We start from the raw sequence: 27,573 nt of genomic DNA on the forward strand, positions 1-27,573 counted from the left end.
GTCCCTCGAACACTCCCTGTCAGCTGTTGCAACTTCCCTTAGATAAACATATATACCAAATGCTCCCTCCAGCATTCTGGCGTAAGATAGTCCTTTAAGAAAACAGGGTTTCTATGCAAGTTTTCAGTTTTGATTTTGTTTGAAAACCATGAATAATCTTAAATCCGTATCTCAATAATTCTAGATCCAGGTCTGAATTCCAAACAGAATTCCTCAAATTCTGTTAACTTGATCCTTAGATTAAAATCAAAAGTCTTAACTTAGTTTTAGATTCGGTGGGAGATTTGAGTACATTTTTCCTGAACTGGGCACATCGTCATTGATTGAAATTGACGAAGGAATTAGGTCTTGGTCAATAGTTTGAATCAGAGTTTTGGGTCTGGAAAGGTTCTTCCTAAACTATCTTTCTTGAAAGGTACTATTTCAATTTCTCTTTTTCTAAATTTCGTTCGACGAATATTTGCTTACAGATTTCTAAAACATGAATTTCTTATGAGGAATAAAATAATCATTTATCTCGATCTTCGACTTCGATAGTCTAATTGAATTTTCTCATTACCATCTTAATGAATATGAAACGGTAGCATTTCTTCTCATAGATTATCTACTTATTCATTTTTAAATTTTGTAGAAATTAAACAGAGGATTAAGAGAACCCTTATTTAAATATAATCATTCTGTATGTATCTATTTATGTATAAGATCTAATTCTGATGAAAGTCACACTTTTATCATCATAAAAATCATTTATGATGAAAATCACTCTTTTAATATGAAAGAATTTCTTTTATGCATAAAAATCATTTATGATGAAAATCACACTTTTAATATAAAAATATCTTTTATGCATATGTTTATGCATACAAATCATTTATAATAAAATCACTCTTTTAATATAAAAGAATTTCTTTTATGCATCCATTTATGCATAAAAATCATTTATGATAAAAATCACACTTTTAATTTAAAAAAATATCTTTTATGCATATGTTTATGCATACAAATCATTTATGATAAAAATCACTCTTTTAATATAAAAGAATTTCTTTTATGCATCCATTTATGTATAAAAATCATTTATGATGAAAATCACACTTTTAATTAAAAAAAAATATCTTTTATGCATATGTTTATGCATACAAATCATTTATGATAAAAATCAGTCTTTTAATATAAAAGAATTTCTTTTATGCACCCATTTATGCATAAAAATCATTTATGATGAAAATCACACTTTTAATATTTAAAAAAATATCTTTTATGCATATGTTTATGCATACAAATCATTTATGATAAAAATCAGTCTTTTAATATAAAAGAATTTCTTTTATGCATCCATTTATGCATAAAAATCATTTATGATGAAAATCACACTTTTAATATAAAAAAATATCTTTTATGCATACAAATCATTTATGATAAAAATCACTCTTTTAATATAAAAGATTTTTTTTATGCATCCATTTATGCATAAAAATCATTTATGATAAAAATCACACTTTTAATATTTAAAAAAATATCTTTTATGCATACAAATCATTTATGATAAAAATCACTCTTTTATAATCAAAATAAAAATTTCAATATGCTTCCTTCTATACATAGAATTCAATTCTAAATAGAGTAACATTTTTTTAATGAAATATTTTTAGTATGCATTTTTCTATACCTAGGATGAAAAATATTACTTTATGAATACATATACGATGGGAATTACTCTTTTTGAATAAAAAAGTAAAACTTATTTTTCACAATTTTAGAAAAATTTTGCCATAACCTACTTTTTATCACTGACCATTTTTCAAATTTTAACTCTCAAGAGTATTTAAATCATTCTAATGTAAACATTTTCTACTTTATTAAAGAGAAACATTATGAAAAACTTCATTTTATCCATTAATCATTCATCTAGGATAAGAATGGTTGGATTTACTAAAGAAGAGAGGGGAATGCCTTTTTTCAATGAGGCATAACATCATATTCAATTTAGAGAAGACAAAAATCATAAAAAAACCATAAAATGAATAGAAAAGAGAAGAATCTCCAACTTATGAAGGAATTTGAGAGCTTTTCTTTGGCTTGATGGTTTGAGGGTTCTACTCTTGTTTGAAACAAGAGTGGACACCAATCTTTAGAAGAGGAAAGGTCAAAAAAACTAATGAATTATGAGTAAATTCACAGTTTTCTGGCTCTTGGAAGAAGTAGGGTAACAGTGCAAAAACACTATTAAGCTTCAACAAAGAGGAAGGCTTCTATTGATAGGAAAAAGTGAGATTCTAACCAAGCCAACTGATTCTAGAATTTTCCAGATCAGTTTGGTCAATTTTTGACCATTTTTAGGTCAGTTTAGTCCACTTTTTGGATCTAGTTGAAACAAGAGAGAGGAGAGATACAAATATCTCATTATTTGGGAGTTTAAAATTGTCCCATACATGTGAAATAGGTGCCTCCTTCATGAGGGGAATTCCCCCATACCGAGGTGTCAAAAATGCATCATTTCATCTAAATATCTCTCTTTTTTAACTATTAACCTTGTCCTTAGTCAACTCTTCATCTTATGTGAGTATTTACTCATTTTTGGGGGATTTTCCTTTTATTTCTCCATTTATCTCCTCCCTACATTTGGATGAATCTTATTGGTCCATAGGAACCTTAATTTAAAATTTCAAAAAAATCTTGACCCCTAGGATAATGCCTCTTGAACAGATTATACTTAATTTCTAATGCACCTTCTAAAAATCTTTTTGAACTGTTGTTTTAGGGAAACTTATTTTAATTAGATGAGGTATTTTTGTATCTAAAAATATTTAAAAATTGAATTATCACTCTCTAGAAGATTTTCTCTCTCTAGGCCAAAACTGGTAAAAACAAGATCTTTTATATTTCTGAAGAGGGATTTGATTACAAGGGGAAGATGCTGGACATCTTGAAAGGCTAGGGAGGAATCTTACATCATGCATGCTTTAGCATAGCTTACATAATGCTTGCATAGCGGCATAGTTTGCATAGTAGCATAGCTTGTGTAAGCTTTTGTATGTATGTATTACTAATCCTTTCCTCACCCTTTTTTTTTGTAGGTCCTCTAATCCTCTCTTTCAACATCATGAAAAAGAGGTAAGTACTTTTCTATCTTTCCTCTATTATTATTGCACCCTTGGGTGCTGGGGATTTATTTTGTAGGTTTGTGCATAAGATTTATGCATAATCTTTATGGATAATACTTTATGCATAATGCTTTATGCATAATGCTCATGCATGCTTTATGCATAAGCCTCATGCATAGCTTTATGCATAGGCCTCATGCATGTTTTATACATAAGCTTTATGCATAAGGCCTCATGCATAGTTTTATGCTTCAGGCCTTATGAATAGTGCTTTATGCATAAGCCTTATGTATAATGCTTTATGCATAAGGCCTCATGCATAAAGCATTATGCTTAAAGATTTATTATGCATAAGGCCTCATGCATAAAGCATTATGCTTAAAGCTTTATGCATAAGGCCTCATGCATGCTTTATACATAAGCTTTAGCATAGTTTGCATAAGGCTTAGGGCGGCTTGCATAGTGGCATAGCTTGCATAAGCTTTTGTATGTATGCATTACTAATATTTTTCTCACCCTTTTGCTGGTTTTGTACGTCCTCTAATCCTCTCTTTCAACATCACGAAAAAGAGGTAAGTGCTTTCATATCTTTCCTCTCTTTCCTCTATTATTATTGCACCCTTGGGTGCTGAGGATTTGTTTTGTATGTTTGCGCATAATGCATAATGCTTTATGCATAACGTTCATGCATGCTTTATGCATAAGGTCTCATGCATAAGCTTTATGCATAAGGCCTCATGCGTAGCTTTATGCTTAAGGACTCATGCATAGCTATACGCGTAAGCCTTATGTATAAGCTTTCATAAGGCCTCATGCATAGTTTTATGCTTAAGGCCTCATGCTTAACGCCTTATGCATAGTGCTTTATGCATAAGCCTGTATAAGCTTTATGCATAAGGCCTCATACATAGCTTTATGCTTAAGGCCTCATGCATAGTGCTTTATGCATAAGCCTTATGCATAAGGCCTCATGCGTAGTTTTATGCTTAAGGCCTCATGCTTAAGGCCTTATGCATAGTGCTTTATGCATAAGGTCTCATGCGTGCTTTATGCATAAGGCCTAATGTATAATGCTTTATGCAAGGCTTGCAAATGGCTTGCATAAGGCTTGCATAATGGCTTGCAAATGGCTTGCATAACGCATAGTGCTTTAAACATAATGCATAGTGTTTTAAGCTTATGCATAGTACTTTAAACGTAATGCTTGCATAAGGCTTGCGTAGCTTTCAAGCGGCCTGCATAGCTTATGCATAGTGCTTTAAACATAATACTTGCATAGTGCTTTAAACATAATACTTGCATAGAGGAGAATGAGATGATTCCCGAGGTCAATAGACTTAAAGAGCCAAGAAGTATTCATTTTATAATATTTTCTTAATATTTGTTTATTTTTTATGTTTTGAAGAATGAGATGATTCCAGGGGTCAATTGACTTAAAGACTCTAGGAAGTCTTCATTTAATAATATTTTCTTTGTTTGTATAGATGTGGCTTGGGTCATGTTCCTCTTGTCCCACAGACCCATAGGTTGAGGCTCTCATCAAGCCTCTACGACAGTTCTCTAGGAAGGTAGAGGGCATCTTTGGCTATACTCCCACCCCCGAGCAGTTTGGCAGCCTATGCAGTAGGCACCCCTTTACCATCAGGTCTGCTGCCCACAGCCCAACATACTCCCTTGCCAGCACTTCACCCTTGCCAGGAACTTCACTTGCCTTTACATTCACCCCTCATTCGTCAGCCCCAGTTACTGCTACAGCATCTCCTACACCTCCACCTTCAAGAGTTGTGACACCTCACAGTTATCATGGTTCTCACGAGAGTGGCAGCCGTCGTCTCATAGGGCGGGTAGTCTTGGAAATAGTGGTGGTCGTACCTCACGCCGCACTAGCACTGAGAGTGGAGGTAGAGGAAATAGATGATACCTAGGGTAGTGCTTTGGGGGTGGGGATAGTTTTTCAAAGTCACCACCACATCATTTGGTCATATATCATATTATGATATCACAGATGTGGGTAGCATAGCTGATAACTCTCGTGTGGGAAGGAGGTGGTAAACTACTTGCACCAAGTAGTTTTTGCACACTATAAAGACTGCTTTATATATTTTAAGCAACAAAGGGAGAGCCTAGTGGATGATTTCATTAAAGCTATCCATAGGAAGTATCATAATCGTCACATGACCAAAAGTTTAACAGTAGATGGATAGGAGGTCTCTAGTAAGGAGACATGCAAACGAGGTCTCTAGTATCATAATCATCATCATGACCAAAGGTTTTACAGTAGATGGACAGGAGGTCTCTAGTAAGGAGAAATGCAAAGGAGGAGAAGGCTCGAATAGATGCTGATCAAATGGACATGGTAAGCCATCTACTGCTCATAAAGGCGAGTGGAAGAAAGCCAAGAAGGAGCTCTTAGAAGGATTAGTGAACCAACAACAATAAAGAGAAGTGCGGCGAATACAAATGGAGCGATATGGATCGTCGCACTTTGGATCTGGAGGTCATGCATCATGGAAGGTTGAGTTTGTATGTATAGTGCAACTTCATGTCTTTTCTTTGTATGCTCTCTATTTGAGTTGTGTTATAATTGTTGTAATGTTTGTCTTGTGATGTAGCATGACATTGTGTGTTGAGATCCTACCCCAGCAGAGACTGGCTACCATCGTCGCCCCACAGTAGAGGAGATACATGGGATTATTACCTCACGATGAAGGGATCATCTCTGACGAATAATACAATCGAGCAAGGAGAACACCAATGCAGGTAATACTTTTTATTTTTATTTACAAAACATGTTTCGACCTTTATAATACTTTCTATTTTTATTTTTATATATCTTCACTTTGTGTAGGCACAAGGTGGACAAGAAGGAAGAAAAAAATACTCGGAGAGTGTTGACTCTGCGAGTAGTCGCCTGCTAGTTTTTCTTCATGTATAGTTTTGGTTTATGCAACTATGTTTCTTTTTCAAGCCTCATGTGGCTACCATCATGTATGGACAACCTCTTGGATATAAGATGAAATTTTTCATCTTCTTTATGTATCTATGTTTTTATTCAAGCCTTATGTTACTACGATCATGTATGGATAAATTTTTGGATATAAGATATTTTTTTGGATGTACAAGTAAGAAAAACCTTAAACCAGAGAGCTGCATGTGTAGAAAATGCAGCTGTACATCTGCACATGCAGCTCTCTCAAATTTCTTTTTAATTCCAAAGCGCATCTATATGCGCGTTTATAATAGAGGCTATAAGCGACTCTATATGCACATTTATAAACGTGTCTATATTGCATATAGACGTGCTTATAGATGCGCATATAGACGTGCTTATAGTCTCTATTATTATAGATGCGTGTCCATAGATGCAATTTTGGACGCGCTTGCGCCTGTAACATTTTAAACCACGTTGCCAAAACGCGTCTATAAATGTGTTTCCTTGTAGTGTTTATTCCATGTGTGCTATGCTCTAACACTACAAGAGAATCATTGTTTTTTGACGCTTAGTTTCCACGCCCGATCACGTCGTCGATATGTGCGTCGAAATAGGCATTGAAATATGCGTGGAAAAAGGCGTCAGAATAAGCATCGAAATAACAAACGAAATTTTTCTTTTAAAAAAAATTTAAATTTATATATAATATTTGCTAGTTCCCATCCTGGGGTATGTTTAGCCTTCTCTTTCTACCTCTTTGCAAGCATATGTCTCTATGAGAGAGAGAGAGAGAGAGAGCGAGAGAGCTAGAGAGAGAGATGATCAGAGAGAAAGAGATAGATAAAGAGAGAGAGAGGGGGGGAGTCGAGGGAGAGAGGAGGGTATAACTTCCATCACGCTCTTTGAAGGAGAAAAAATACCAGCTCCTCCTCCTCATCATCACTAAGGTGCAACTAAGAAAGTGCTCTATTTTACAATGAAATTAAAGTTCATCATCAACTTGCTCGTCCTCCTCAGCGAGATCCATGGCTCCAAATAAATCTATTTCTAGAAATACTCCATCATTATTGTCAATTGGTGGAACCGGTTGTCTTGTAGTAGTAGAAGGTAATTCATCCATGTCATCATCCTCTTCTAGCTCTAACATGAGATCTGTCGATGCATCATTATCATACTCAGCTTGAATCTCTTCTTTTTCTAGATTATCTCTAGTGTCTGTTTCTCGTTCAAGATATATTTGCTCAATGAGTACACCTTCATCCGATCCTAATCTCGTGTGAGCCTCACCTACTTCCTCAACTAGTATGTCTTCTTCTTGTTTTTCTTGTTGTTCAATAGGTGCTAGTAGTGTATGCTCAACCATCACATGATCTGGGGGGAGTTCCTTAGCATTTGGCAAATAGTCAACTGCTATTTTCATCTCTTCAAATATTTATTTTTCACGTGGATTTCTTTGGATCACAAACAACCATTTATGATCTGTCGCGCCTTCCACAAAGATGACTTGCTCACACAGTGCTCTGGTAGCACAAATGTGTCCCTTTGGTCAGTCCATATCTTTGTGCAGTCTACTTGAAGAAATCCATATTTGTCTTTGCGTACAGTTACTTGTGCCCCTTGAGTTACCAACTTGAACCATTTCACATAAAAAATGAACATATCAAACTTTCTGAATCCAACCTTTATAATATCTCGGATTGTTCCACAATAATCTAGCATGCCTACTTCAGTATTGCCATCACTTGCACTTGAACGACTTTCTTGCACACCACAATCAAATGTTGTTCTCTTTTTATATATTCCTTCTACTCGAAGTGACGTCCGTGTGACCAAATTGCCCCAAACTTACGATACTGCAAGCACAAAAAAAAAGTACTTTTATTATATAAATTCACGAAAGCACAACATAAAAGACAATGCGTAGATATCTTTAACTCACATACATGGAAATCACAACCATATCACTTATTGATTCATCATTGCATTTAGCTTGTAGTATGGTTTGCTCGAGCCATTTATTAGAAGGAAAGTCTAGAAGAAGTGCAAGTTATGTTGGGTACGGTAGTGTGCGGGTTGTTCGACTCCTAAAACTCAGACGACAAATTTATTGATCTTGTCACGCAATGCTACATCCATTGTTATCACAAGGCATTTCCCTTGTGGCTCTTCCCCAACTAGTCGATCATCTTCTTCTTGTGTCCATAATCTTGGCATATCAGGATCAGACGTACTAAGAAATTCACTTATATATACAAGTGATTCTTGAAAAAGCCATCCCGTTGCCACACTACCTTCAAGACGAGCTCTTTGACGAACAAATCCTTTAAGTGTCTTCATAAATCTCTCCAAGAAAAACATCCATCGGCTATGGACAACCCAGCCACCACAGCAACTTCATCAACCACATGAACTAGCAAGTGCAATTGAGGAGACCTCCCTAGAAATCCCTCACGCAAAGGATGGTCCACTAGGAGATACTTCTTGTGGCCCTCGTATACTATCTTCTTCATAGACTTTGAGTATCGAGCCTCAAGTTGCGGGCCCACATAATGGACATCCATTATACCTTGACACTGAAAGCCCTGTATAGAACATCAAAAAAGATTATAGCAGGTAAGTTTGGATGACAATCATGACTTAACATAATATGTTAACAAGCTAAGGTATTACCTGAGCACTCTCCATAGCCAGGTCAATCATGCACAGTCCACATAAGTATTCCTCTCAATGTTAGCGCACGTTGTCCAAACCTCTTGGAAATATCATGAACTTCAATGCCTTCCCATAGAACACAAAGCTCCTCAACTAAAGGGGCTAAATACACATCCATGTTCTTCACCTTGTACTTTCTAGGAACTATCAAAGACAATAAAAGATGTCCTTTTTTTATCGCTAGCCATGGTGGAAGATTATAGTTAACTAGACAAATAGGTCATGTACTCCATGATGAACTTCGTAGACCAAATGGATTCACTCCATCCCCATCGCTAGTGTGAGTCGAATATGGCGAGCCTCCTCTTGAAAGGCTACCCTCTTCTCTTCAATGTGCTTCCATGCCGGGGAATCTACGGGCACACGCATAACACCATCCATGGACCTAGTGTTACGGTGCCAAAGTCATTAATCCTGTGTGCAATGGATTTGCACTTGAACATTGTTTTAATCCAAGGGATGATGTTGGGAAAGTGTCACTACAAGAGTAGAAACCTGTAGCGACCCTTACAGGGGTCGCTACAGAAGTCGTTCCAAAGGTCGCTCTTGAACATCGTTTAAACGACCTCTATAGCGACGTTTTTGCGATGCATAAATGACGCTTTTTGGGTGGCATAAACCACGTTTTCAGGGTGGCATATGCATCGCATTTGGGTGGCATAAACGACGTTTCGAGGGTGGCATAAACCACGTTGTTAGGTGGCATAAATGACGCAAATTGAGTGGCATAAACACCTAAGTTTGGGTGGCATAAGTGACCGTTTTTGAGTGGCATAAACGACCCTACGAAGGTGGCATAAATGACCCTATTTTGGGTGGCATAAACGACCGTACTTGGATGGCATAAACGACCTTACAAAGGTGGCATAAACGACCCTATTTTGGGTGGCATAAACGACCTTACAAAGGTGGCATAAACGACCCTATTTGGGTGGCATAAACGACCTTACGAAGGTGGCATAAGCGACCCTATTTGTATTATTTTTTTTAGCCGTTGGGGTCGCTTAAAAGACCTTTGTTCTGAACGTTTTTTTTTAAGCCGATGCGCATTCTCTCTCTCTCTCTCTCATACACATTATCTCCACTTGTGTCTCTTGCACACACATTCTCTCTCTCTTGCACACACATTATCTCCACTTGTGTCTCTTGCACACACATTCTCTCTCTCTTTCTCCCTCTCTCTCTCTCTCTCACACACACACACTTCACATAAACATTAGTCTCTCTCTCTCTCTCTCTCTTTCTCCCTCTCTCTCTCTCTCTCACACATACACACACACTTCACATAAACATTGGTCTCTCTCTCTCTCTCTCTCTCTCTCTCTCTCTCTCTCTCTCTCATACACACTTGCCTCTTTATCACACACACATTGTACGTATACAAACATCATAAAAAATCTCTCTTTCTCTCTCTCTCTCTCTCACACACACACATACGCACGCGCATTCGTGTACGACAAAAGACCCAAGAATCGACATACATCGACTTTTGAAAAAGCAATGGCCGACATCGATTACGGTAAGTATAAATTAAATGTTGCAATCAATTAACATTTAAATCTATAGATTTGGGAGGTAGACACTTCAAGAAACTCTTGATAGATGTAACACATGTGCATCATGGCCAAAAACACATACAAAAAGAAAATGTTTATGAAAGAGCGCCATCATTCTGAATGAGCGACTATATGTATCAAAAAATTATGTCTACAAACTTAGCACTAAATGGCTCTATCATTAATCGGAGTCATCGGAGGAAGAGTCCTCCTCTTATACATTCTTGGGTGGTTGCGATGATAACCCTGCTGCTACCTGTCGAGCAACCTCGTCCATGTCGTTTTCACCATGTTGCTCCTGCAATTAAAAATGTCTATTAGCTATTTGAGTATTAAAAAAACCACATAACATATAACACATGTAGATCTTGATTGGCATCAAATAATATTTGATAGAACTACTTACAAAAGCATCGGGTGTCGGCATCTCCTTCTGTAGCGCTCTGTAGCCGTAAATTATGGCTCTCCGTATCTCGTCTGCAGATGGTGCTCGACCATAATCCTTTCTCTATCATTTAAACATTGCATATATATAAGTAAGAAGTGAATTGAATGCATATGAGATCATAGATACATGGATACATATATATATGTATATATATACATACATACATATATATATATATATATATATATATATATACAAATAGCTATAGATAGACGAACAAAAAATTTGTGCACTTACAACGAAAGCCACTAGAGCCCATCCGGCCCGAGAGGTGTGCCCTGACTGGACACGAGCCTGTGCTACCTCCTGCAAATTAAATGCGCTTTTATATGAATATATAATTAATGCTATTCGAGACGTACCTATCATATGCATTGAGTGAATTAACTTTGTGTACCTTCTGTTGAGGCCATGTCACTCTCAAGCGAATCTCTTTCCTGAAGTGCCGCCAAGAATCTCTGCACATCGCAGGTGGGCGTGTATGCTAAGGGACGACCACAAATTTTCTAAGCATTTAACAACAGTGTGTTATTACAAGGTTTCACAATTTACGATCAATAAACATATAGATGGATATATAAACACATATACATAGGTAGGTGGATAGAAAAATAGATAAATGTAGCGGTCTGTATGCGCTATGGATGCTCAATTGGGTGCATTTGGAGAGCGTACTGGCTCTCCGAATGGACCAATTGCACATCCATAGTGCATACGGACCGGCCGACGGTCCGTATATGCTATGCTTACGCATTTGGGTGCATGTCAATTACACCTTGAAGAACTATTTTGTGCAAGGTTACTGTAAGCCTCTAATATGGACATAAGTACAGTAAGAAGGTATGATTACAAATTAACTAGTTTTTGCTGAGGGAAGAACATTATTCCTAACCTGGGGATAAGCAAATATGCATTGTGCGCTACCATAGCATTTACAAACACTTCTAGGATGATTTTGTATGTGTATTATTTTGTTCAAGTTTTCTTTGATTTTTAATGATATTAATATGACATTAATATTTTATGAATGCAGATTCCGGGTCATCCTCTGGGACACCGCCTCCTCCCACTCTTCATGTGCATCCATCTGTAGTTGCGAGAGGAGATGGTTCCTCTTCTTCCACATCATCTACGACACTAGGCGACTCACAAACATATTACGTTGAAAGAATCCCATGTTGGTGTGCAGCATGCCATGGCACTCATCGACGAATGCGACGCATATGTTTTGCCCATATGGAGCAGTATGGTCCATGTCCTGATATGCCACCGCAAGAGGAACGGGAGCATCCCATGGTAAGTGATGTCATTTTAGAACTATGTATAAATTCATATCCAAGTTTACTCCGCACTATTAATCATGTTCCATGTGTGTCTCACCCTTCATATAATCAACAATGATGCATTATTCAGCACGTACCTATTCTACATCCTCGATTTCATGAGGATTGTGAAGACCATGGAATTGATCCTTCATTCCTTCCACGCACACGATATGGTCAAGCCGTTTTTCAATTGCAAATGGAGGCATCATCAACTTCTTTGCCCCTCGGTGCCCAATCAGAGACATTGGGTGATCATCCATGGGTGATCATCCATTGCCTGATCGTCTTCTATCTCTCATTCAAACGTACGATCGTCCTATGGAGGATGGTTGGGAGCAGCCCTTCCAGCAGACGGAGAGGTTTTCAGCTTTTGGGGTGCTCGATATGTGATTGCACCATCTACCATTCCCAATGGTGGACGAGGTCTCTTTATTGCACAGGATTTACGCGTGCCCGCAAACTCAGAGGTGACTCTTATGTCATTTTGTGGGCCCATTTATGGTTGGGGCGCATGGCATGCATTTGTTCGCTTTATCAGAAGTATGACAACATATGGGCTGGAGAACAGGCCGGGTTTTCAGAGAAAAAGGTTTGCCAAGAATGGATGATGACAGATGGACTTCGGGACAGGATTGGGATGATGACAGTCATCCAGGTTGGATTCCCATCATCAAGTTTAGCAGAGGGGGATGTCATGTGCATCATAGATGCCATGGACATTCTCAGGACTAGATCCAGAAAAGGCAACCAGATAAAGAGTATGAACCAGTAGAAGATAGGTAGAACCAGAGTGTAGGAGCTTCAGGTGTAACATCTGAGGTGGACATGGAGCAGGACTTGGAGCAAGAAGCAGTCGACTGGTTCCAGAAAGGACTGTCAGCTGACATCAGCAGGACAAGAGATGAGTAGGCTGGTTGCAGAAGGTGTCGGCTGCCCATAGCCATGGTCGGCTAAACCAGTACATAGAGGCAGCAGAGCAGGCGCTAGGGTGTGTGTGGACTGGAAAGCAATCGGGTAGTAGCATGGGCAGGAGTGATCCAGTCGACTGTGTTTAAAAGAGCATTAATAAATTTATGAAACAGCAGCAGTCGGCCAGTTCCCCATGCATTTAAAGGGGCTATAAATAGCCCAAGTGCTCCTTGTTTTTAATCATTCAGCCCACTAGGGGTTTGAGTCAGTAGGAGTCCTAGTTTGAGACTGAATTTTGGGGTGTATCACCTTTTCAAGAAGGCAGCCAAGGGATGCAGACATGTACCTTTTTGTACCATAGATTGTGGAGGCAGCCGACAGCATTCAAGTCAACCGACCAGCCTTTAAAGCATTTATGGCATTTAAATGGCAGTCGTGAGCATATTCAGAGCTGGCCGACCCAGCACCAATTTCCCATATATAAAGAAACGCATCATTTCAGCATAGACATCTGGATCTCTTCAGCGTTTTCCTTCCTAGGAGCAAAGGGGGATACAGTTCAGCATCCAACAGTGTGTTCCTTCAGCGTTTACACCAAGAGGGCTGGGAACAGCAGCACATCCACGCATCAGCATATTCAGCCATCTTCCCAACTCCTACATAGAGGGATACCAGCATACAAGTGGTGGAACTCAGCATTGGAGTCAGGACAGCCATCTTTCAGCCATCCTTCATCATTATTCATCCACGCATCAGCATATTCACCCATCTTCCCAACTCCTACATAGAGGGATACCAGCATACAAGTGGTGGAACTCAGCATTGGAGTCAGGACAGCCATCTTTCAGCCATCCTTCATCATTATTCAGCATGTTTCTCTCTCTTCCAGGGGTAGACATCATTTAGGACAGCATAGATCCCTTTGGATCCCATTGTAACCGCATTCATCATCTAATATAGTTGCATTGCATTGAAACATATTTGTCTATCTCTTAAACATCATTAAGTGTAGTTTAGTTAGACTAAGGTTGTGATTACTACGGTCGAAGCCTCACATGTCACATTGGTATCAGAGTGTTACATGGTAACCAGCCTTAGATCATGTTCATTCCATCAGTCATTTAGTCAGACATCATGTTAATCGCTTTCGCACAGTTAAACCCAGTTCTCATGAGCGGGCTGCGGGGCAGGCATGACGGCGCTGCGCGGCACGAGGGGGGGCTGCGAGTGCATGACGGCACGGCCCGGGGGGGCTGCGGGGGCGCAACGGCACGGCACCCGCCGGGGGGGGGTGCGGGGGCGCAACGGCACGGCACCCGCTGGGGGGGGCCGTGGGCTGTGGGGCGTGACGGCATGGCACCGCCGGGGGGGGCGGGCGCTGCGGGGGCGCGACGGCACGGCCCAGGGGGGCTGTGGGGCGTGAGACGGCACCACGCGGCACGAGGAGGGGGGGTTGTGGGGCCTGACGGGCACCCGGGGGGCTGTGGGGCATGACGGCACCGTGCGGCACGAGGGGGCGCGACGGCACGGCACCGCGGGGGGGTGGGGGGCGTGAGGGCACGGCTCCGGGAACGGGGGCCGGAGGCATGAGGGCACGGCTCCAGGGGGGGCCGATCGGCGGGGGGGCGTGAGGGCACGGCACCGGGGTGTGAGGGCATGGGGGGGCACGGCTTCGAGGGGGCCGGCCGAGGGGGGGCGTGAGGGCACAGCTCCGGGGGGTGTTCGGGCATGGCACCGCGGGGGCCGCGGGGAGGGTGGTCGGGCACGGCACCGCGGGGGCCGGGGAGGGTGTTCAGGCTCACCGGGGTGACGGCACGGCACGGCTCCGTGGGGGCCGAGGGAGGGTGTTCAGGGCACGGCACCACAGGGGCCGGGGAGCGTGTTCGGGCACGGCACCACGGGGGCCGAGGGAGGGTGTTGGATCACGGCACCGTAGGGGCCGGGGGGGCGTGAGGGCACAGCTCCGGACCGGGGGGTGTTCGGGCACGGCTCCGGGGGAACGGCCGGGGAGGGTGTTCGGGCACGACTCCCCGGGGGGCCGACCGGGGGGGCGTGAGGGCATGCCTCTAGGGGGCTGACCGAGGGGGTGTCTAAAGGCGATTCTCAGCTTGGCTGGCCTCCTTCCTTTTGCGCTAAGCAAAAGGAGCCTTTCTCCTCACTTTTAGAGCTGCGATTCACTTTTGGCATATGCCTTTTTGCTGATATAAATGACCTTAGCCAGTTTTGGTGTGCGATTTCCTTTGTAGGCTAGATCTAGCTCTAACACGCACCCCCAGCGCTTATGCTCTCTCTCTCTCTCTCTCTCTCTATCATATGCCTTAGGGACATGGGCTGCCCTAGTGGCCTTTAGGTTTCCATACTTAGGAAATTGTAGAAGAGTTAATCCACAGCAAGCTGCGAGGAGTTAATCCACAGCAATCCACAACTGGCTGGTATTAAACTTATCTATCCTTCACTAGCTACTTGTAGCCATACCATCTCGCTGTACTTGTGCTCATATCAGAGCCTTACAATATCTTTAGGACTACCTCTCACTAAATAGCTTAGGTGTCACGTTGTCGTGACGTGGGCCGTGTCGCTGGGAAAGTGCGAGACTTCTGGCTGTAAGAGTAAGTGGTTGAGCTTCAAGGGGTATCACCAGCAAAAGCTAGAACCATCATAATTTTAAGACTCAGCCATACATGGGTAGTCATAGCAAACAAAAGCCTCATGATCCAAGCCAAAAACTGGCATTAACATAGCTTGATTCATAAAACTCAACACATCAAACCCCAGAAAAACATCTCATAGGTATATACATCCAAGATTCACGGCCAGCATTGGCACCATAGTTCATATCAAAGACAAAGCTGACATCATCATAACATGTCATAAACATAGGACCTCAACTTTATGAACCATCACATCATATTCACAATACTGAGCCTTCAAGGCTTATGCATTCACTTTGCATTCCTTGGATCATAGACACATCAACAATATTTGCCAAGAGTTAGATTCCAAGCTTCACACACATGTGCAGCCAACAAATGTCAAAACCTTTGTCATAATCGTATTCCTTTGAGATTGCTTTCAACTCATCCCAACCAGACATAGGTCGTCCAGGACATCTTTTGGAACTATGTTGCTAGCTGCTAAAAACAGTCCCAAGAGTCGGCACCATCACCAGTAAGATGCATCACAACCAAAATGCCTTATAAATTCCTCAGGCGATCCAGATGGCTTCTTTGACCCTGAATCTATTGATGAAGCCCAGCACTGCAGTACACCAACCCGAAGGAAAAGTCAACCCTAATGATATGCCCAAACCTAGTGTAGACGAGTAAGTTGCTTGCTGATCACCAGCCCCAACTCCACAACTGCACACACATCTCTATCAATTCAAAGCGCCCCTCTGGTTATTTTTGGATTCCTGCAGGCAAATCAGGCCTCTCACACCTTTTGTAGCTCCCCGCTCCTGGCTTTTTCTTGTAGCTGTTCAGAGAGTTCCCTTCACTGCACACAGGTGGCTCCAGTCGTGAGTTTTCCACGATTCCCGAAAACCTGCAGCTACGCCTAGCCACAAATCGCCCAGCTCCTCAGTTGTCTGCGTTACCTTAGTAGCTGCGCTCCACGCCTCTACTCACCTTCACTGTTTGAAGCCGGCTCTCCTCTTCGACCCCAGCAGCCTTCATGTACCAAGCTTCAGCAGCCTCCCCTCTTGCGCCTTGTGCCTGCAGCCTCACTGTGCGCTTTGCCCAGCAGCAAGTGATCTGCTTATCTCTCCCCGGCTGTCACAAGGACCTGCTTCTCTCCCCGTGGACCCTCTGGTCAACCCACCTCTGTACATATTGCCTTTGACGCATTCCACTGGCTTCTCTCTCCTGCGCCTCAGGCTTCCCAGCAGTATCCACACAGGCGGCGCTCTTTTTCTATCTCTTCCTCTGCAGCTAGCGCCCGGCTTCACAGCGTCCAAGAGCTCCGCCTTTTCATGACCGCCAGTATCACAAGCAATACCAGGCGGCAATACTTCTTCCTGTCTGTAGGCTGCCCGGGGTATTCACCACCTCGATCCCACCACCTAGGCTTGAAAGCCTTCGCCACCACCGCTCCTCAGTCATCCACAGTGCATGCTCTTCCACGAGGCGGCCCGCTTTCTTTTTTTCTGGTCCCTTCACGACCCTCGCCTGCTTTTTTCCACCCCGTCCCTTCTCACCAGCGGCCCCCTTCTCTTTCTCTCCAGCCTTCTAGACGTAGAGCTGGCGGCTACGCTGGCATCCCACACAAGTAGCCATGTGGCTACTACTTTATTGGCCATATTATTCATTATTATATTTTGTTTAAAGCCCAATGTAATGGCCACCATTACTCTCTCCACACAAAAGCTCAAGGCTACCTCCTTGGTCCCTTCTCCTTTAAATTGCCCATGTCTCCACACACATTTCAAGATGACCGAGCAGTTAATATCATCACCAGCCGACCTTCGTTCCGGACAGGCCTGCGCTCCCAGAATTTCATCATTGTCCCTGCACATACACTCCATCAAAGTCCCTAGCTTGATTGCCGCATCCATGACGCCCTCAAAAGCAAAACCCTCCACACGCCATACATCCCGTATGTACACAGACACTTAATCCCATGCATCTAGATTTGCATTTGATGGTCTCACATGCATGGTTTCACACCATAGACGTGCCGTGGCACGACATCCACCCCCTCTAAACCTGCACATCCTCTGGTATGTGCCACACAGGTCCTGGAATTCAGTGTCCACGCATTATTTGCACACCAACATTGGTATATGTACAAGCCTCAGCAATCACATCTGAATGGTTCTGCTTTCCCACCTGGATCAAATACCAATCGCTTTTGGCATATGTGCCATATCCTTTGCTCATATGAAGCCCTATCCTCACTTAGATTCTCTGCATATGCATGATTACCCTCATCATTCAAAGTGGGATGCTCTTCAAAATGATTTGCTTCAAAATTTTCCTCAGGCCATGTTTGAAGCCTTTGCACCACATATTGTATGGCCACACCAAATAACAACTGCATTAACAGCATGGAACACACACTTGATAACATCCCATCCAAATCTACCTTGCTTGGATCCAGCTCACCCACTGACAAACATTCATTCTTCTCATCCAAAGACGGAAAAGCATCAACACATACAAAGTCCAACAAGGCATCACCGAGAACAGCCTCCAGCTCTGGATCAATCTCATCATAATCGTTTGGCTTACATTACACCTGCACATCCTCACTTGCAACCGACAGTTGACTAGCATCAAGCATAGAAGAGCCCAAAGCTGATGGGGATCTATTATATACCATGAAATCATCCAATGCATCATCTAAGATAGCATCCAATCCAGGATCAATCGCATTGAAGCCATTATCATCTTGCAATCCAACATGTTGATTATCATGAACATTCATACCCCCATAGCTATATCCATGTGGTTGCTCATATGCAGCCTCATGAGGCTCTGTGGCCACACTTTGCATATCCTGCATGTTATCTCCCAGTATTTCTTGATACCTGTCTGCAGATGGGCTTAGAATTATGGGTCCCTCACCCGAGTACCCTTGAATCTGTATGCCATTGAACCCTGCATGATCCAAAAAGACAGATTCAATTTCCCTCTCCAAATCATCATCATAAACAGGCTTCCAAGCTCGAGATTGTTGCTCACAAATGTGGTTGCAAGGTAACCCTGACACTGATGACATAGCATCACCCTGTTTATTGTTGGAACACCCTGTTAGCATTCCAGAATAACCCAAATCCAAAGAACCTTGGCAACCAGCTTCAGAAGCAACATCACTGTTGGAATCACCCATATCACTCACCCCCTCTAAATCAATCACACATACTTGTGGCCCGTCTGCATATTCATGTACATCATCCTGCTTATAAGCATCATAACCAGATAAGAATGCAGTAATGATAGCATCTTCTTCTTGTCTTAGATCTTCAAACTCTGCAATCATGCTTTCAGCAAGAAGCATTGGTTCCTGCTGTTCTTCACACATATGATACGACACCTGAGGAATACCCTTCAAATGAGCACTTTCGTCATGAGAATCCTCAAGTTTACACAGCTTACATGCTTCACAGTCCTCTTCCTCGTGTACTGGGTCTTGAGCACCTGTCCTGAAGCTCTCTGAATCAAGTGTCTTCTCAAGCATAGGCATACACACATCATTTGGTATGATCATAGGACCCTGTATGTCTGCACCCTCAAACAAGGAAGACAGATTATACTTGCAGAGTTCACCCATTGCATCTTTATGAGGCTGTAGCAAAGCATCCCTTTTTGCACTGTGAAGGCCTTGTTGCTCACTAGTGGCTTTTTGCAGTCCCAATTTAGCATAAACAGCCTCCACAATCTCTGTATCAGCCTTGAATAGCAATTGATTGTCCTCCATAAGACATGCATCGACAACCGCTTCTAAATTGGCTCGGATTGTTGCTGGAACACTATCACAGCTCACATTATACCTGGAACTCGCATAAATAAGTGCATCTGCAAAATCACTCCATCGTTTGGAGTGATACTCTGCTAGTTCCAGCACTTCATCCTTTAAATCAGGACTTATAAGGTATGCAAAAGATGCAATCATCATGTTTTCAGGAACCCCTTGATTCTTCATCTCTGTCTCGTAACACCTTAGATAGCTTTCTGGATCGTAACCATCAAATATATTGACCCTGTCATATACCAATTGCACCACAATTTCCACCGCTTCCTGAATTCGTTTTTCTTCTTCAATCTTCCTGAACCGCTCTTCAAGCTCTTTCATCTCTGCATATAAATGCTCCATTTTGCTAGCCATCTCTACGTACTCTCACCCCAGCGGTTTCACGTCGGGTTCACCAAAGCTGTCGTGACGTGGGCCGTGTCGCTGGGAAAGTGCGAGACTTCTGGCTGTAAGAGTAAGTGGTTGAGCTTCAAGGGGTATCACTAGCAAAAGCTAGAACCATCATAATTTTAAGACTCAGCCATACATGGGTAGTCATAGCAAACAAAAGCCTCATGATCCAAGCCAAAAACTGGCATTAACATAGCTTGATTCATAAAACTCAACACATCAAACCCCAGAAAAACATCTCATAGGTATATACATCCAAGATTCACGGCCAGCATTGGCACCATAGTTCATATCAAAGACAAAGCTGACATCATCATAACATGTCATAAACATAGGACCTCAACTTTATGAACCATCACATCATATTCACAATACTGAGCCTTCAAGGCTTATGCATTCACTTTGCATTCCTTGGATCATAGACACATCAACAATATTTGCCAAGAGTTAGATTCCAAGCTTCACACACATGTGCAGCCAACAAATGTCAAAACCTTTGTCATAATCGTATTCCTTTGCGATTGCTTTCAACTCATCCCAACCAGACATAGGTCGTCCAGGACATCTTTTGGAACTATGTTGCTAGCTGCTAAAAACAGTCCCAAGAGTCGGCACCATCACCAGTAAGATGCATCACAACCAAAATGCCTTATAAATTCCTCAGGCGATCCAGATGGCTTCTTTGACCCTGAATCTATTGATGAAGCCCAGCACTGCAGTACACCAACCCGAAGGAAAAGTCAACCCTAATGATATGCCCAAACCTAGTGTAGACGAGTAAGTTGCTTGCTGATCACCAGCCCCAACTCCAAAACTGCACACACATCTCTATCAATTCAAAGCGCCCCTCTGGTTATTTTTGGATTCTTGCAGGCAAATCAGGCCTCTCACACCTTTTGTAGCTCCCCACTCCTGGCTTTTTCTTGTAGCTGTTCAGAGAGTTCCCTTCACTGCACACAGGTGGCTCCAGTCGTGAGTTCTCCACGATTCTCGAAAACCTGCAGCTACGCCTAGCCACAAATCGCCCAGCTCCTCAGTTGTCTGCGTTACCTCAGTAGCTGCGCTCCACGCCTCTACTCACCTTCACTGTTTGTAGCCGGCTCTCCTCTTCGACCCCAGCAGCCTTCACGTACCAAGCTTCAGCAGCCTCCCCTCTTGCGCCTTGTGCCTGCAGCCTCACTGTGTGCTTTGCCCAGCAGCAAGTGATCTGCTTATCTCTCCCCGGCTGTCACAAGGACCTGCTTCTCTCCCCGTGGACCCTCTGGTCAACCCACCTCTGTACATATTGCCTTCGACGCATTCCACTGGCTTCTCTCTCCTGCGCCTCAGGCTTCCCAGCAGTATCCACACAGGCGGCGCTCTTTTTCTATCTCTTCCTCTGCAGCTAGCGCCCGGCTTCACAGCGTCCAAGAGCTCCGCCTTTTCATGACCGCCAGTATCACAAGCAATACCAGGCGGCAATACTTCTTCCTGTCTGTAGGCTGCCCGGGGTATTCACCACCTCGATCCCACCACCTAGGCTTGAAAGCCTTCGCCACCACCGCTCCTCCGTCATCCACAGCGCATGCTCTTCCACGAGGCGGCCCGCTTTCTTTTTTTCTGGTCCCTTCACGACCCTCGCCTGCTTTTTTCCACCCCGTCCCTTCTCACCAGCGGCCCCCTTCTCTTTCTCTCCAGCCTTCTAGACGTAGAGCTGGCGGCTATGCTGGCATCCCACACAAGTAGCCATGTGGCTACGTGGCTACTACTTTATTGGCCATATTATTCATTATTATATTTTGTTTAAAGCCCAATGTAATGGCCACCATCACTCTCTCCACACAAAAGCTCAAGGCTACCTCCTTGGTCCCTTCTCCTTTAAATTGCCCATGTCTCCACACACATTTCAAGACGATCGAGCAGTTAATATCATCACCAGCCGACCTTCGTTCCGGACAGGCCTGCGCTCCCAGAATTTCATCATTGTCCCTGCACATACACTCCATCAAAGTCCCTAGCTTGATTGCCGCATCCATGACACCCTCAAAAGCAAAACCCTCCACACGCCATACATCACGTATGTACACAGACACTTAATCCCATGCATCTGGATTTGCATTTGATGGTCTCACATGCATGGTTTCACACCATAGACGTGCCGTGGCACGACAACATGCACACCATTCAGGTGTACAGTACACATGGAACTGAGAGAGAGCATGTACACATGGTGCATCTTGCATAATTGGAACCTAGAGCAGCTATAGTGCTGGAGCGCGAGGAAGAAGACCATGTACTTCTTGGACATGGTAAACATGAAGTCCATGTACATCATGTACATGATGAGCATCAGGCTCAACCATGGCAGCTGAGGCATGGGGATCTAAAGAGCTGCGTTTTTTTTAGAATACATGCCTGTTATTTTTAGAGCATATTGTAAATAAAAGCGAGAGTAGCAGGGGAACATAAAAGGGGCAGTCCACGCATCACTTGAGCATAACCTGGGGGCAAAGTAGCTTTTGGCTGGCCTATGTGCACCTTGGTTTCACGACTTTTCCTCCAAGAAAAAGTTGACGTGTACTTGCTGGCTTTTTCAGCACTTCCTTAGTTCTTGCCCAAGCACATAACTGTGTTGTCCTTTACACATGATCTCTATTGGCTCTCTCTTTCTCATGAGTTGACTACAATTTTTTTTCCTTGAAATAGCTATGGCTGAGCAAGAAAAGGCTCCCCTCTTGATGGTCATCAAGAGGATCTTGAGACAAATGGCGGTAGACAGAGAGTCCATCTAGGTGGATATGATCGAGTACGCTGCCATGACTGTACCCCAGCTTGAGTTAATCATCACTCACCTCTCAACACTAGTACGGCCAGTAGCCTTTGGGGAGGGCTCTTCGAGGGATCCTATTCCCGGAGGTGGCGGCACACCCCAACCCATGCATATGCTTTTGGTGCAGACGCAGGTGCAGCAGATGTCGGGCCCCAGTGTTTTGACACAGGCCGAGGGCACTCCCTTGGCACAGAGGCGCCGCCGTTCGAGGTATGCATTAATCTACTCCGTGTCTAGGTGTAATTTTCATGAAACCATCCAAAATGAATCTTAAAAATTATATGTGTTTTTTGTGCAGTAGTAGTAGTCAGCCATCACCAGTCTCTTCACCATGTGTTTTTTGTGCAGTAGTAGTAGTCAGCCATCACCAGGCTCTTCGAGGGATCCTATTCCCGGAGGTGGCGGCACACCCCAACCCGTGCATATGCTTTTGGTGCAGACGCAGGTGCAGCAGATGCCGGGCCCCAGTGTTTTGACACAGGCCGAGGGCACTCCCTTGGCACAGAGGCGCCGCCGTTCGAGGTATGCATTAATCTATTCCGTGTCTAGGTGTAATTTTCATGAAACCATCCAAAATGAATCTTAAAAATTATATGTGTTTTTTGTGCAGTAGTAGTAGTCAGCCATCACCAGTCTCTTCACCATGTGTGCCTCCTTCTGCACCTCCACCTGCCACCTCGGAGCTTCGCATGCTATCAAGCATGATGCCCATTAGCATTCAGGTGGATCAGAGTGGGCGAGTGCAGTATGTAGACGGTGGGGCACTTTTTCGTCGCCGCTTGAGAGAGCTCGTGCACACATACATGCCCAAGATACACATCCACTGGGGCGGTAAGTCCAATTCTTTCATGTATTTTTTAAAATCTCTGTATACATTGATATCAAATGATAAATCTAACTAAAGTGACTTTTTTTTTCAAATTGTAGGGATCAAGATGATAATGACAAGAAATATGTGTTGGCAATCCTCGCGCAGGAGTTCGGCGTTGGTTGGGACGAGACCGCTGTATTGCATGAGATGCAAACCCTTCTAAAGCATCGACGGAACAATGCACGGTACAATTATTTGCTTTGCTATGTTATTCAAGTCTACTTCTTTCTTTGAGTAATATGGTTGAATTATTGTTAAATTAAATAAAGAAAGTTTGGAACATCAAACACCTAAAACGTTCTCTAGAAAGTTCACATACTCTTGCACTTACACACACACAAATCAGCCCACCAATTCTTCTTTTTGTGCATAGCTCTTCCTCGCCATCTGAGGAAAAGGGCAGCTTTACTGGTCAAAAAGGCCAGCTTCTTCTGGCAGAAGCGAGTTCTTTCTGGCATAAAGCAGGTATAAAGGGTATGAGCAGTTTTATACCCTCTCTCCCCTACTTGTCTCGAAAACCTCTCAAGTCCAGTCTTGCTAACTAGATGCTTGCACACCCTAACTAGATGTTGCTAATTTGCCACCTCAGCTCTTGATGCCACATCAGCATCGTCAGTTACATCATCAGCCCCCACGTCAGCTGCTCATTGCGCATTAGCTTCACGATCAGCTCTTTTCACAACACTTTTGCCTATAAGACAAAACACACACATGCATAGTACATGGACTCATGACTATAGAACACGAGCCTAAGGGGAATCGAACCCCTAAGTAGCAGCATAAGGCCACTCTAAGACCAAGAGGCTCCCCCTACCACCCCACCCTATAGTTAGTATCATGTACAATCAAAACAAGCGATGAAAAAAAAGGATATTGAGATAGAAACACATTACCATTTTCTTTTGAATTGATGAGCCAAGCTGTTTATGAACAATTGGAAACTATGCCTCGCCAAAGATATCAATCTCTAAGAATGCCTCATCGCTTGTCAGCCACATAGCCTCTTGAAGTTCCATCTCTGTTAGGCATATCATCAGGGAGTGGAGCATTGTTCAAGGTGGATTCTGAGATTTGCTCAATGTCAGCCTCTAGTAGATCTTCTCCTAGATCTTTACCCAGATCATCCCCTTCATCATCCATTGAGGGTGGTGTGACATTTGTTTGTGAAATCAAATTTGCTTCTCTAATGCGAAGAATTGTATCTCCTTGCCCATGTGATATAGAGGTCATTGTTGTGTCTGGTGTATTGTTGGGCTCTGTAGAGGTCATTGTTGTGTGTGGTGTATTTTCACGCTCAGTAGAAAAGGTGGTATCAAACAATCTTCGGCTTCTAGGGTTCACATAAACAATTTGCCACCATGGATTGCCAGTTGGATTTTTGTAAAAGAAAGCTTGTTGCGCATGCATCAGGAAGAGATAGGGCTCTTTGGTTGCTCGTTGGAGCTTTGATTAGTCAACAACGGACCAGAAGCCGCTTTGTTCGTGCCTCAAGGTGGCCCTTTTTCCTTTGTACTCCGCTCGAAACCAACGCACCTTCAAAATTACCTGCAATATTATAATGTATATAAACTTGTTACTCAAAGATGCTGAATATTTCAATCATTTGGTTTGCATAATATTTTGAAACGAATCATGCGTACCTGTTTCATAACATGATAGTTATTTTCGTATATGCCCTCCAGATCCCCTACGTAGCCGAGCTCATCCTCAATCAAATTTGTGTCACAAGCACTTGCACGAGAGAGTTGATGAAAGGACGCAACGATGCAAGAGTCCTGAGTAACATGAAGATCATCAATCCTCTTGACGCGGAGATGCTGACCACACACCCACATGTTGCTGTGAGCTCAGACCTAAAACCACATGGGAACCACATGGGAACCACATGAACATGTATGGTTAGAATCCAGAAAAACATGTAGTATTATTCAAATTAAAATATAACATTGGAGTAACTTACCATGGTGTCGCATCCTAGGCTAAGCTCAAACTCTTCTCGTGAGATTTCAAACCTCTGCCCTCGCATCTCTCTGATATGTGTATTCAACCATTCTAGGCTCATCGTTGGAGGTGCACTCTGACCCTTTTTGGATGCCCTACTTCTCCTGTTTCTCTCTTTGCATTCTTTGTCATGCTTGTCAATCCATTTTTGCATGCAATCTGAGTTATACACCACAAAAGTACTAAGCGTTTCCCTCTCCTCAGCACTTATCTTTAGTGGGACCCCTTGCCCACATAACATCTCTGTGGTTTCATTGTCTGATTGTTCTTCTTTCCAACTAGGAGGAGCTCTTGCTTGCTGGCGAACAAATCCTTTCAATACCCCCATGTACCTTTCAATACCCCCATGTACCTTTCAACCCAGAACATCCATCGTGTACTCACGGTCCCAGCAATCTCTATCTCTTCAACGAGATGGATCATAACATGGACTTGAATGTCAAAAAAGGAGGTAGGTAACTCCTTCTCCATCAGACAAAGGAGCTCAATACACTCTAGCTTTCGTTGCGGGATATCACATGAGTCGATCTCTTTGGATGTAATCCATCTATAAAGAGAAACAATGTGATTAGTGTAAGGTGAAAAAAAGAAAGAAAACCCTGCCTCTATAGCCCTTCCACCTTGCAAACATGGAAACACTACCACGAATGGGGGCACCACCCCAGCCACCACCGGCTGGAACACTCTCTCACACTTCACCACCCAACCCACGCCAAAAAGACAGCACAAAACCGGGGCACCATAGACAAAGCAAAACACCCAGCAATATATTTCCAGTTACAATACTTCATACAAGCTTCTCCCGACACAGAAACCTTACTCACACAACCATAAAAAACTCACTCAGGCCTGTCATCACTGTCGAGAATACACCACATCCCCAATCACCACATGATCCACTCGCCTGCCTGCTGTACCAATCACATCAGAATGAACCCGGCCACTCTCACTCTTCAGAAGGCGCCCCACCAGCTAACCCTCAACTCTCTGCAGCCCATCACTTCTGCATGTGTCGTCAGCAGCACAGCAGCTACCCAAACCCGTCTCTCTCTCAGTCTGTGCTGATCCTCTGTCAGCCTCACCCTTGAACACTTCTCTGCAGCTTATCTGCAGTGCTACCGACCCACCACCAAGCAGCAACACGTGTCTCTTTGCTTCACTCGGCACCCTGCTCTGTCCACAGCCCTGTCTCCTAGGCGGCCCACACCAGCCACCAGCCTTCTACCATATCCACAGCCACACGCTGTCCACCTGTGTTCAGCGTCCACTCTGACTGACCGAACCAAGGCCACACCACCTCAGTCCGCAGCCTTCACGGCTCTTTACTTCACGGCGGTCCTCCACTAGTCGCTCGCGAGCCCTCCTGGGCATCCAGCCTCTCCTTCACATTGTCCTCTACCCGCTGGTCGGAGCTGCTTCACTGGATCACCTGGCTTTCCACATGGCGGCTACCTTTCTTTGCTCTCTCTCCTCACAAGAGAGGTCTTCCTTTACAAGGCCGCCTCTTCCTACGACCTTACTCCTCTCCTTCTGCCGTCGTTTTTTTCCAGCCAGCAATCCCTCTCTCTGGCTCCCTGTTCCCTAGCAAGGCAATCCACACCTTCTACTCTCTCCGCACAGCAAGCCTTCTCACCTGGGCCCGGGCTCTCCTTTCCAGACGACTGTCTCGAAACACCAGTCCACGCTCAGCTTCTTTGTCGCCAGCGCAAACAGTAGCCAGCCACTCAACTTCTTGTCTTGCGCTAGCCAGTCACCTCAGTCGACCAGCACTCCTCTGCAATGCTTCACAACAAACCCAATCATCACAAGGCGGCCACCTCAACAATCGCCAGCCTTCAATCCTCTCCTCGCGCTGGACAGCCTGTCAACCCACACGTCATGCTCTCCATCCGTCACATGCAGCAGCTACCCACTGTCTTCGCTGCTTTTCACAAGGAGACCCCTGCCTCTACATCAAGGCCACACCACACAGTGATTGGCTGTCCGCTCCAGGGCACTGCTCCTCACGCCTGTTTTGCCTTCGCTCGCTACCCTTCCCATACACG

This window comes from Cibotium barometz, chromosome 20 (genome assembly GCF_041138505.1).
Source record: "Cibotium barometz isolate CiBa-2024 chromosome 20, ASM4113850v1, whole genome shotgun sequence".
NCBI lineage: Eukaryota > Viridiplantae > Streptophyta > Polypodiopsida > Cyatheales > Cibotiaceae > Cibotium > Cibotium barometz.